This window comes from Palaemon carinicauda, chromosome 12, assembly GCF_036898095.1.
Source record: "Palaemon carinicauda isolate YSFRI2023 chromosome 12, ASM3689809v2, whole genome shotgun sequence".
NCBI classification, from domain to species: domain Eukaryota; kingdom Metazoa; phylum Arthropoda; class Malacostraca; order Decapoda; family Palaemonidae; genus Palaemon; species Palaemon carinicauda.
Window position 1 is genome coordinate 68,382,530 of NC_090736.1, and position 12,500 is coordinate 68,395,029.

The 12,500-nt window shown below is 38.0% G+C and overlaps 1 pseudogene; it reads right to left on the reverse strand.

Moving 5' to 3' along the window:
- Window positions 1-12,500, reverse strand: part of LOC137650877 (CHRNA7-FAM7A fusion protein-like) — a 147,365-nt pseudogene that overhangs the window by 8,599 nt on the left and 126,266 nt on the right.

Consider the following 12,500-nt stretch of genomic DNA (forward strand, 5'->3'; position numbering starts at 1 on the left):
AAATTCACATTTTGCTAAATTAATAACCAAACCTGCAAATTTAAGGGCCTCAAATACCTTACGCAATCTCGCCATGTGCGTACTCCAATCATCACTATATACAACCAAGTCATCAATATAAATTCTAGTTCCCTTTAAACCACAAATTACCGTATTCATAAGTCTCTGAAAAGTACACGCGGCATTTTTCATCCAAAAGGGCATTACTTTACACTCGTAAAGCCCAAAGGGAGTTAAAAATGCAGAGATCTCTCTTGCTCGATCAGACAGGGGAATCTGCTAATACCTTTTCAATAAATCCAATTTCGTAATGAACTTAGCAGCCCCTATGTGATCGAGACAGTCATCTATCCGAGGCAAAGGAAAAAGAGTCATTTTTAGTGTGTGTGTTAACCTTACGGTAGTCCACACACATACGGAACTTTCCGTCGGACTTCTTAACCAGGACTATCGGGGAGCTCCAGGGACTAACGGAAGGTTGGATGAGATCGTGTTCCAGCATATATTTAATCTTCTTATCAACTATATCCCTCTTAATGAGATTCAGCCGATAAGGACTCTGTTTTACAGGAGAAGCATTACCCACGTCTACATCATGCTCAAGAAAATTAGTTCGACCTGGAGAATTCCGAAATAAATCTGGAAAGAAGAAATTAAATTAATTACATCCCTCCTTTGAGCCACCTCCAGATGCCCCAGCCCTTCCTTCAAAACTTCTAAATTTTAAATATTATCATAAAGAGCATCAGAAGACACCTGACAAATCAAATCCTCCAAATCATCTGAAGGTAAATCCATAATTTCAACCACAGGCTCATAAACAATAGCGAGAGGATCATGTCTATTAGAAGTATAGAGTTTTAACCTATTTATATGGAATATTCTACACTTCCGTTTGGTCCCAGGAGCCTCTATTTCATAATTCACCTCCGACAACTTCCTCAACACCTTCCAGGGTCCCTTATATCTTGGTTCAAGGAAATTATCAGAGTCAGTACTTAAAACTAAAACTAATTCTCCATGCTCAAACGACCGTGCTTTAGATTTCCTATCAAAATTTAATTTCATAGCAGCCTGAGAACTAGCCAAATTTTCTCTGGCAAATTTCCAGGCTCTAGATAATTTTTTCCTCAAGTCCTCCACAAAATCTCCTACGTTTGCATCCCCACCTCGATCAGTCTCAAGCACCTCATAAAAAATCTGCAAAGGCCCACATACTTTGTGTCCAAATACCAGTTCGAAAGGAGCTACACCAGTTGAAGAATTTGGGTAATTTCTTAGAGCAAAGAGAGCAAAGGGAAGCCCTTTATCCCATTCCTCCCCTTGTTCATAACAATACTTTTTTTAAATAGATTTAAGGGTCTGGTGGAACCTTTCCACCAGGCCCTGACTCTCCGGATGATATGGTACACTAGTCTTGTGCCGAATGGCCAGTTCTGCACATTTACCTTTAAATACCTTGCTAGTAAAATTTGTACCACAGTCAGTTTGAATAGTACGAGGGAGACCATACCTGGAAAAGAATTCAATTAGTTTGTCAAATACAACCTTAGAGGTTATCCTTCTCATTGGGAAGGCCTCAGGGAATCGAGATACTCTATCCATAATTATCAAGTGATGGGTAAACCCAGACTTAGTTTTAGGCAAAGGCCCAACCACATCAATAACTAATTCTACAAAAGGCTCACCTATCGCAGGAATTGGATTAAAGGGAGCTTTAGGAATAATTTGCTTGGGTTTCCCCATCACTTGACAAACCTCACATTCATTAATAAATTGTTTCACAGATGATTTTAATCCTGGCCACCAAAAACATTCTGCTAACTTTCGAAAAGTTTTACATACACCGAAGTGGCCAGAAAAAGAATCATCATGTGCAAGACTCAAGGCAGACCTACGGAATTGAGATGGGACAACAATTTGTTCAATACGAGACGTCTTGCTCAGATTATCAGTTAAAGGACGACTAATTCGGTATAGTAACCCATTAATTACACAAAACCTGGGTTTAGTCAAATGTGCAGTGTCACCCAAATCAAAATTAAATTCCTTTTTCTGAGTTTCAATAAATGAAGACCTGTCCCAATCAGGTCTCAAAACATTGCTAAACACACTATTACCACTACTATCTACAGACCCGGGCCTCTCTACGTCTACTTCTAAACTACTTAAGATTAAATCATCGTCATTATCAATTAAATTTGCAGCTTTTACTGCTGCACGGGTTGTTACTGCAACAGGACAGGCATGCACAGACAATATGGTGAACAACTCTTGTCCTTTTGTATTTAACATATCGTTACCCAAAATGCCGTCAATTCCAGGAATAGGGAGACACTCAACAACTGCTAATTCTGTCACTTTATCATAACCAGGGATAGACAATCTGACCTCCACTAACGGAGCCGAAACAACGGTGTTCGGGAACCCTGCCAGAACAACAAAATTTCCTGTATAATCAATTAAATTTTTCAAAGATTCTTTCAAAACCAGAGACCGAGCTGACCCTGTGTCCCTCAAAAATTTCACACCAACAGTTTTAGAAGTAGATATTATTTTACCAGGCCAAATATATTTATCATAAAGTAGTCATGACTCCTTTCTGCTAGAAGACTAACTACTGCTACTACTACCATTACTAGTGCTAGCTACTGGACGGTTTTCAACTACGGGATCACTGATAACAGGTTTACTAGTAGATATTAGTGACAGAGGATTATTATTATTCCTTTGGAGGTACCTTCTTCTGGCATAACACTGTGCCTGATAATGTCCCTACCTCTATTATTCATATTACCTGGGCCACAACCAAACCTATTATCTTCAGAAAAGACACGAGTGTCCTGTCCACTCAAGTCTTTTCCCTGGTTACTATCAGGCTTATGATTTTTATCTGGGGGGTTACCCTGCCCACAATTATTCACAAAAGAGCCTGACCTCTGAAAATTAACTGGCCTAGCAGATTGGAAATTCCCATCTTTATTACCGAAACTACCAGACACAGTTCGATGGGTCAATACAAACTCGTCAGCAATTTGGGCGGCATTACTTAAATTAACAGCTTTTACCTCTTCTAGATAAATTTTCAATTCCTTACTGCATGACTTCTTGAATTCTTCTAGAAGCATGAGTTCTCTCAAAGAGGAGAAAGAGACCACCAGGCAGCTTTTTAACCAATGATCAAATTGTTCCTTCTTAAGCCTAGCAAATTCCACATAAGTAAGGGAGGCCTGCTTCGTAAAATTTCTGAACTTAAGGCGGTAGGCCTCAGGAACCAAATCATAAGCCTTGAGGACTAGAGCCTTAACCTTATGATAATCACGGGCAATACCTTCTTCCAAGGCCTTATACACTCTAATTGCCTTGCCCACTAACCTACATTGAATTAGTACAGTCCACATTTCTGGGGGCCAAGACAACCGAGTGGCAACACGTTCAAAAGCCTTGAAAAATTCGGGAACATTCAACTCTTCAAATACTGGCACCAATTTCAAGGCCGCACCTACATTAAATTTATCCTGCGAGTTGCCCCGAGGTGTACTAAAATGATTACAGGTGCCCTGCAGCCTAGAAATTTCTAAATTGATATTGGCCATCTCCAATTCATGCCGCCTCGCCCTCTCATTCTCTTCAAATTCCAGTTTTATCAATTCTATCTGTTTACATATTAAATTAAATTCACCGTCCTCCTTGGACTCCACCAAAGGACAAACAGGAACCTGAGGATCTTTTGGCGCAGCGTTTACTACAGAACTGAATGGATTAGTGGAAACATTTAGTTTCAGAGGTAAGTTAGCCTGACCTTCATAAATAGTTCCTGTCCGGGGAGGATCCTCAAACAAAGTTAGACCTCCATTAACACTTATTCTGTCATCATCATTAATCATACTACCCTCACGTTCAGAGTCACTACTACCTGAAATTTCATACTCCCTAACCAAATGTTCAGCCTCAGCCAGACCTTGAGTTACTTTACTTTTAACAGCTACCAACAATTGATATTTCGTATCCGCTGCCCTTAACTGAATACCCAACCACCGGGCACAACTTACTAAACAAGCCTTATTTAGTACTGGCAGATGCTTTATACAATCACCTGACCCTAAAAACTCTGCGGGGTCAAACACAAAACCCTTCATTGCACCAAAATTAGCAGGGGAGGAAGGTAATACTTTACAACTAAAGAAAATATTGTCAAATTAACAAAGTGCTGTTCCACACACCAAAACACTGAGTACACCTGAGAACAATCCTGTCACGGTCGCCAATTGTTATAACCCTTAGGGTTGTTATAAGAGTTCTTATTATTATTGTTGTCAGTAATAAATGTAACTCAGTGCTAAAGGTCAGCGGAAACAAACACTTAAGAAAACTTAACAATATTTAATACTTAACAATTGAAAAATTTAGATCAACCTTGTTGAAATGACAAATAACATAATTTAATTACAAGGAAGGACAAATACCAGTCCTTTTAGAATCACATGGGATTCCCTAAAGCTAAAAAAACTAAGTCCTAACAAAGACAGGAGGAATATTGGTTATAAACTTATTCGGATCCAACAATTTTGCTGGCCAGAACAAAAAATTACCCTAATACTAATTCCAAGACAGAAGGAAGACGGAGTAAATAAAACAGGAAAACCATCATAAATCCTACCTATCAACACAAAGCTAAGTACACACAACCTTGTCTATAACAGACATACTAGAAGACATTATGTATTCACGTCTTAAATATGACAATATATAAAAGATTAAATGATACACAGGATGTATAGTTCTCCTCACTTCAGTGGATGAATCGGAGGAGAGACAAAACTAGGGTCGTCGTTCACTTGTCATAACAGCTACCAGGGCAGGTCCTGAACGCCAGAGCATAGCCATAAAGGGCAAGCAATCCCAAACGAAAATCAGACACTCTGTCTTACCTGGCGTCAGCCTCCCTACAGGCCACCTCACGAGCTTACAAGCTCCCAAAACCACAGCAGCTGATTAGAGACGTAAGTGCACCAATTCCCTGGAAAGTCCTCCTCGTCAGGGAAAGGTAAAACTGGCTCGAGTCGCAGGTGACAAGAGCACCTGCAGACAACAGATCAATGCAAGGATCAAAAGCGTAATCCAAAGAATCGTCATAATAAATTGCCAAACAATCTTCATCCAGTGTCCAAATCACTATGCTGCTCAAGGTATGTTATCAGGGGAGTGCTCAAGCCCGAACTGCATTCTGTCCGAGCACCAACGTCCAGACATCAAGTCACGTTCATAAACACTCGTATGTAAAAAAAAAACAATTGTAAAAACGATAGTTCGATAATATAAACAACCAGGGAGGAGGCGCCTAACCACACTGAGAATTGTTAAATTAAGCACTTTACATTTACACACCTAAATTTCAAAAATAACATAAACAAATCCTCATACAAAACAAAGGCTATTCTGCCACAAAATGATTCTTAAAAACTAGTAATTAAACCTAGAAAAACAAGGCTGATCTAGACTTTCTAATAGCATATATATATATATATATATATATATATATATATATATATATATATATATATATATATATATATATATATATATATATATATATACAGCATATAAATATATACAGCATATAAATATATGCGGGGAGCAGTCACTCTCCCCCCAGCTCCATCTCCTTGTCGATGTCCCGCAGGAATTTTATACAGGAGAGGGAGTTCCCAGCCCCCTTGTCCCGTCCCTTTTAGTCGCCTCTTACGACACGCAGGGATAACGTTGGCGCTATTCTAATTTTCATATGCCCCCGCGGCCACAGTGAATGATGGAAATGGAAGGTTGATAAAAGGAGAGGAGGCAAGGAAAAGGTGGGCAGAATATTTTGAAAGTTTGCTGAATATTGAGGATAATAGGGAGGCAGATATAATTGCTGTTCCAGGTGTTGAGGTGCCAGTGATGGGAGTTGAGAATGAGAGAGAGATTACAATAGATGAAGTGAGGAGAGCACTAGATGAAACGAGAGTAGGAAAAGCATCTGGTATGGATGGTGTGAAAGCTGAGATGTTGAAGGAAGGGGGTGTGACTGTACTTGAATGGTTGGTGAGATTGTTTAATATGTGTTTTGTGTTGTCAATGGTACCAGTAGATTGGGTTTGTTCATGTATTGTACCACTATATAAGGGTAAGGGAGATGTGCATGAGTGTTGTAATTCAAGAGGTATTAGTTTGTTGAGTGTAGTTGGAGAAGTGTATGGTAGAGTATTGGTTAATAGGATTAAGGATAAAACAGAGAATGCAATCTTGGAAGTTCAGGGTGGTTTTAGAATAGGTAGGGGTTGTATGAATCAGAATTTTACAGTTAGGCAGATATGCGAGAAATATTTAGCAAAAGGTAAGGAGGTGTATGTTGCGTTTATGGATCTGGAGAAAGCATATGATAGAGTTGATAGGGAAGCAAAGTAGAATGTGATGAGGTTATATGGAGTTGGTGGAAGGTTGTTGCAAGCAGTGAAAAGTTTCTACAAAGGTAGTAAAGCATGTGTTAGAATAGGAAATGAAGTGAGTGATTGGTTTTCGGTGAGAGTGGGGCTGAGACAGGGATGTGTGATGTCGCCGTGGTTGTTTAACTTGTATGTTGATGGAGTGGTGAGAGAGGTGAATGCTCGAGTGCTTGGACGAGGATTAAAACTGGTAGGCGAGAATGACTATGAATGGGAGGTAAATCAGTTGTTGTTTGCAGATGATACTGTACTGGTAGCAGACACAGAAGAGAAGCTTGACCGCTAGTGACAGAATTTGGAAAGGTGTGTGAGAGAAGGAAGTTGAGAGTTAATGTGGGTAAGAGTAAGGTTATGAGATGTACGAGAAGGGAAGGTGGTGCAAGGTTGAATGTCATGTTGAATGGAGAGTTACTTGAGGAGGTGGATCAGTTTAAGTACTTGGGGTCTATTGTTGCAGCAAATGGTGGAGTGGAAGCAGATGTACGTCAGAGAGTAAATGAAGGTTGCAAAGTGTTGGGGGCAGTTAAGGGAGTAGTAAAAAATAGAGGGTTGGGCATGATTGTAAAGAGAATTCTATATGAGAAAGTGATTGTACCAACTGTGATGTATGGATCGGAGTTGTGGGGTATGAAAGTGATGGAGAGACAGAAATTGAATGTGTTTGAGATGAAGTGTCTAAGGAGTATGGCTGGTGTATCTCGAGTAGATAGGGTTAGGAACGAAGTGGTGAGGGAGAGAACGGGTGTAAGAAATGAGTTAGCGGCTAGAGTGGATATGAATGTGTTGAGGTGGTTTGGCCATGTTGAGAGAATGGAAAATGGTTGTCTGCTAAAGAAGGTGATGAATGCAAGAGTTGAAGGGAGAAGTACAAGAGGAAGGCCAAGGTTTGGGTGGATGGATGGTGCGAAGAAAGCTCTGGGTGATAGGAGGATAGATGTGAGAGAGGCAAGAGAGCGTGCTAGAAATAGGAATGAATGGCGAGCGATTGTGACGCAGTTCCAGTAGGCCCTGCTGCTTCCTCCGGTGCCTTAGATGACCGCGGAGGTAGCAGCAGTAGGGAACTCAGCATTATGAAGCTTCATCTGTGGTGGAAATGTGGGAGGTTGGGCTATGGCACCCTAGCAGTACCAGCTGAACTCGGTTGAGTCCCTGATTAGGCCGAAGGAGCATAGAGAGTAGAGGTCCCCTTTTTGTGTTGTTTCATTGTTGGTGTCGGCTACCCCCCAAAATTGGGGGAAGTGCCTTGGTATATGGATAAATATATGGCCAATCTTTTTGGTCACAGTCAGCGTCATTGTTAAACGTATAAGTAACTACGCGATATCTCGTCGTCCCTTGGGTAGTGGGAGAGAGAGTAGTCATACCTTGGTGAAAAGGGTTGCATTTGTGTTCATATCTAAATAATTGGCCACAATATTCAATGGGTCACGTACACTATTCATTTCATAATACCGAAAATACATTTGAAAGAAGTTATTTCCCGAGAATTCAAGTCTTTCCAGCTGTTATTATTACTCCAAAATAGAATCTTTTGAATACTGGTCATCATAAATAATGACGAGATAAAAATGTTGGTAGAATTTCTTTACATAAAAGAATAAGAAATTGCTTCTCATTAATCAAAGATTGTACTTCACAAAGGAGACATATTATCTGAATATAGCCTTTCTTCCGGTTCGAATAGTAGCTAATTAAAAACTTTTTGAAGTAAAAATTTATTGCATTATTGAGACTTTTTTATAGATATAAAAGGTTTAGACAATATATATTTCCAGTGTATCACTTTTGTTTGTATTGCAAGTGTGCGTATATTATTATTATTATTATTATTATTATTATTATTATTATTATTATTATTATTATTATTAGTATTATTATTATTATTATTACTTGCTAGGCTACAACTCTATTTGGAAAAGCAGGATGGTATAAGCCCAAGGGCTCCGATAGAGAAAATAGCCCAGTGAGGAAAGAAAATAAGGAAAAACTACAATAATTTTAAGAACAATATTAACATAAAAATAAATCTCTTATATATAATCTATAAAAAGTTGAAAATAACAAGAAGATAAAAAACTTCAAAATAGCAAGAGGAAAATAAAAATAGAATAGTGTGCCCGAGTGTATCTTCAAGCAGCAGATCTGATCTCAAACCAAAGCCAGTGGAAGACCATGGTACAGATGCTATGGCACTACCCAAGACTAGAGAATAATGATTTGATTTTGGAGTGTCATTCTCCCAGAAGAGCTGGCTACCATAGCTAAAGGGTCTCTTCTACCCTTACCTAGAGGAAAGTAGCCACTGAACCATTACAGTACACTAGTTAACCTCTTGAGAGAAGAAGAATTGTTTGGTAATTTCAATGTTGTCAAGTGTATGAGGAAAGAGGAGAATGTGTTAGGAATGGGCCATACTATTCTGTGTGTATAGGCAATGATGAAATGAGCCGTAACCAGGGAGAGGGGTACAATATAGTACTATCTGGCCAGTTAAAGGACCCAATAACTCTAGTGGTAGTATCTCAATAGGTATATATATATATATATATATATATATATATATATATATATATATATATATATATATATATATATATATATATATATATATATATCCAGTCGTGCCCAGCGGCACTGTCAGACGTATAACTACTCGGGTCATGGGGGAGAGGAAGTAGTCATAACCTGGTAAGAGGAGGGTGCATACGTGTTCATATCTACCTAAATATTTAACCGCCACTTCTGTCGTGTTGCGTACAATAGTGTAGATATTTTTACACATACACATACACACATTATTATTATTATTATTATTATTATTATTATTATTATCATTATTATTATTAGCCAAGCTACAACTCTAGTTGGAAAAGCAAGATACTATAAGCCCAAGGGCTCCAAAAAGGAAACAAGGATATAAATAAACGATATAATAAGTAATAAAAAATTTAAATAAGATATTTTAAAAAACATTAACAACAAATTAAGATGAGAAGCAGCAGCTGAAGACCAGACAGGATAACAATACTTGAAACAAAGTAGAATGAAAGAATTAAAACACTTCTTCAGAATAGATTGATCACCGAAAATCTTGAAAGATTTTCACAATAAGCCAAATTTTTGTACAATTGAAGAAGACACAGCCTTAATGTGTATCTCTAAAGTAAATTTGCTGTTAAGAATAACACCTGTAATTTTAAGTCATAAAGAAACATTATCAATGCTGAGATCCGGTTGTTGAGGAGTCCCTGTCCTTGACCTTATTACAATCTTACAATCATACATTAGCCCAGATCTATATTTAGGAGATGGAATTAATGCAAAGAGAGTAGCATCAACTGCATAATCAACAAGTATTATCTCTGCAGTTATTACATCGTATCCAGGGGCATTCCGTCTCTTGAGTTTTTTAATGATAGCTTCGACTTCAAACACACTGAATTCATTCATGGGCACAGAAAAGTCTTCATCAACTTCAGGTATATCAATCAAATTATTCCCTTCGTATCTCCTACTCATAACCTAACTAAAGTGTTCAATCCAACGTTGTCTTTCTTCATCTTCTGTTGTTATAACAGATCCTTCTCTCTTTTTGATGGGTATATGCTTCTCCTTCTTTGCCCTAGTAAAGGTTTCATAATAGTATGAGCGATTCGTACACCATAGCCACTCCTTGAATTCATAGCTTTGTCAGCCTCATCTGCTTTCCTATCTAAATATTCTCTCCAGTCATTCTGATTTTTTTTTTTTTGGACCTCATTATCAATACTGGAATACTTAGCATGCTCTACCTTGTAATTATCATTACCTCCTCGAGAACTTTCATCAATCAATTTCTGTCTTTGTCTCCTTTCTATGATATTCTAAGTATCATTTGATATCCACGGCTTTTCTCCTTGAAACTGCGTGTCCCAAGGCTTCACTACCAACTGACTGATATATGTTCTTAATATCACAAGATTCTTCATTAATTATCTACTCTTTGTTTCTTAAAGTCTCTAAGACTGCAAATCTATTCCTACATTCAATTGCAAATGTTTTTCTGTGCTCTTCTTCTAAAAGCTTAGTTGTATCAAACTTATGTATTCCATCTACCTTTCTGTTGGGTGCTTTCAGTTTTAATTTCAATGTGGCAATGTCGAGCTGGTGATCACTACCAATATCTGTACCTCTATGGCTTCTTACATTTCTCAGAGTCCACCTTCTCTCTTTATTAATGGGAATGTGGTCTATTTGATTTTTGTAAATACCACATGGTAATGATAAGGTTCTTGAACAAAAACTTCTAAAATGTGCTCCATTTTCATTTGTGACTTCGCCAAGACCCTCAACACCAAACATTCTCTCTATACCTTGATTATTCCTTCCAACTTTTGTATTGAAGTCGCCAATCACAATTTTCATATCTCTCTCTCTCTCTCTCTCTCTCTCTCTCTCTCTCTCTCTCTCTCTCTCTCTCTCTCTCTCTCTCTCTGGGATCTCATCTATTACACTCTGCAGTTCTTCATAGTATTCATCTTTTATTTCTTCAGGAGAATCATTTGTTGGTGCATAGCAAACTATAATACTCATATTGCACTACTTTGATTTGAACTTTACTAATAATAATCTACTATTTGCAGCTCCCCACTCGGTTAATGCCTTTTCTGCTCTTGGTGTCGTCATCATTCCTACCCCTTCTCTTCCAACTCCATCTGTTCTACCTAAATAGATATATATATTGCTTTGATCCAAAGTTTCCTTGCCAATCCCTTTACAACGTGTTTCACTTAGGGCTAAGATATCCAAACTATATTTCATAAATTCACTCACCACTTGTTGTAACTTCCCAATCTGATTCATGGTTCTAAAACTCCAATTACCAATTCTCTCTTTTTGTTTAGTATCTATAAATTGTAAGATTCTTAGCACCACGCTAAGCCCGTGACTGGGGGAAATTCTGTCGTCTTCTCTTTCCATTGACTGACTAAACTCGTAGAGTATTCATTGGCTAGATACATCAAAGGATAGCCAGTGCCTATCTAACTTAAGCAAGTGACCCCTGCCAGTCCATACTAATTCAAGAAAGATCAACCGCCAGGAATCATGAATAAAATACGAGTATGTCTCTCGCCTTACACCCAATCCATCAACCCGTTGCCAGCGACTTCATAGAGATTTAGTGGCCATTTCCTCCACACCTTAAGCTCTCATAACTCCACCAGGTTACTCATCCGCTTATACGAGCATAACCTTTGGCAAACGTGGATTGTTAAGCTATACCGCCTAGCACAGTGTATATCTATCTAAATGTTTAGCCGTCATTTTTGACGAGTTGCGTAAACACACACACGTGTATATATATATATATATATATATATATATATATATATATAATATATATATATATATATATATATATATATATATATATATATATATATATATATATATATATATATATATATATATATATATATATATATATATATATATATATATATATATATATATATATATATGATAAATTTTGCACATTTAGAAGTGTTTTTCATATTCCTATAAGCCATATATATTTTTGATACAGTAATGTCTGGATTCTCTTAACGACCTCGGGATCAGAGCCCCAGGCGAAATCACACAAAGACAAGAGCTTGTGACCGGCCGGGAATCGAACTTGGTCGCCAAGCTTGTATAGACAGTGACTAAACCACTTGGCCACCTGAATTCAACAGGTATACGTACAGAAGAATTGTCATTGACTTTTATATTTCTTCGTGGCCAAGTGGTTTAGTCACTGTCTATACAAGCTTGCCGACCAGGGTTCGATTCCCGGCCGGTCACATGCTCTTGTCTTTGTGTGATTTCGCCTGGGGCTCTGATCCCGAGCTCGTTAAGAGAATCCAGACATTAATGTATCAAAAATATATATGGCTTATATGAATATGAAAAACACATCTAAATGTGCAAAATTTATCATTAATCGAATGCCAAGTAACAAACCACCAATTAGCTACGATGGTGAAGATGGGTTGA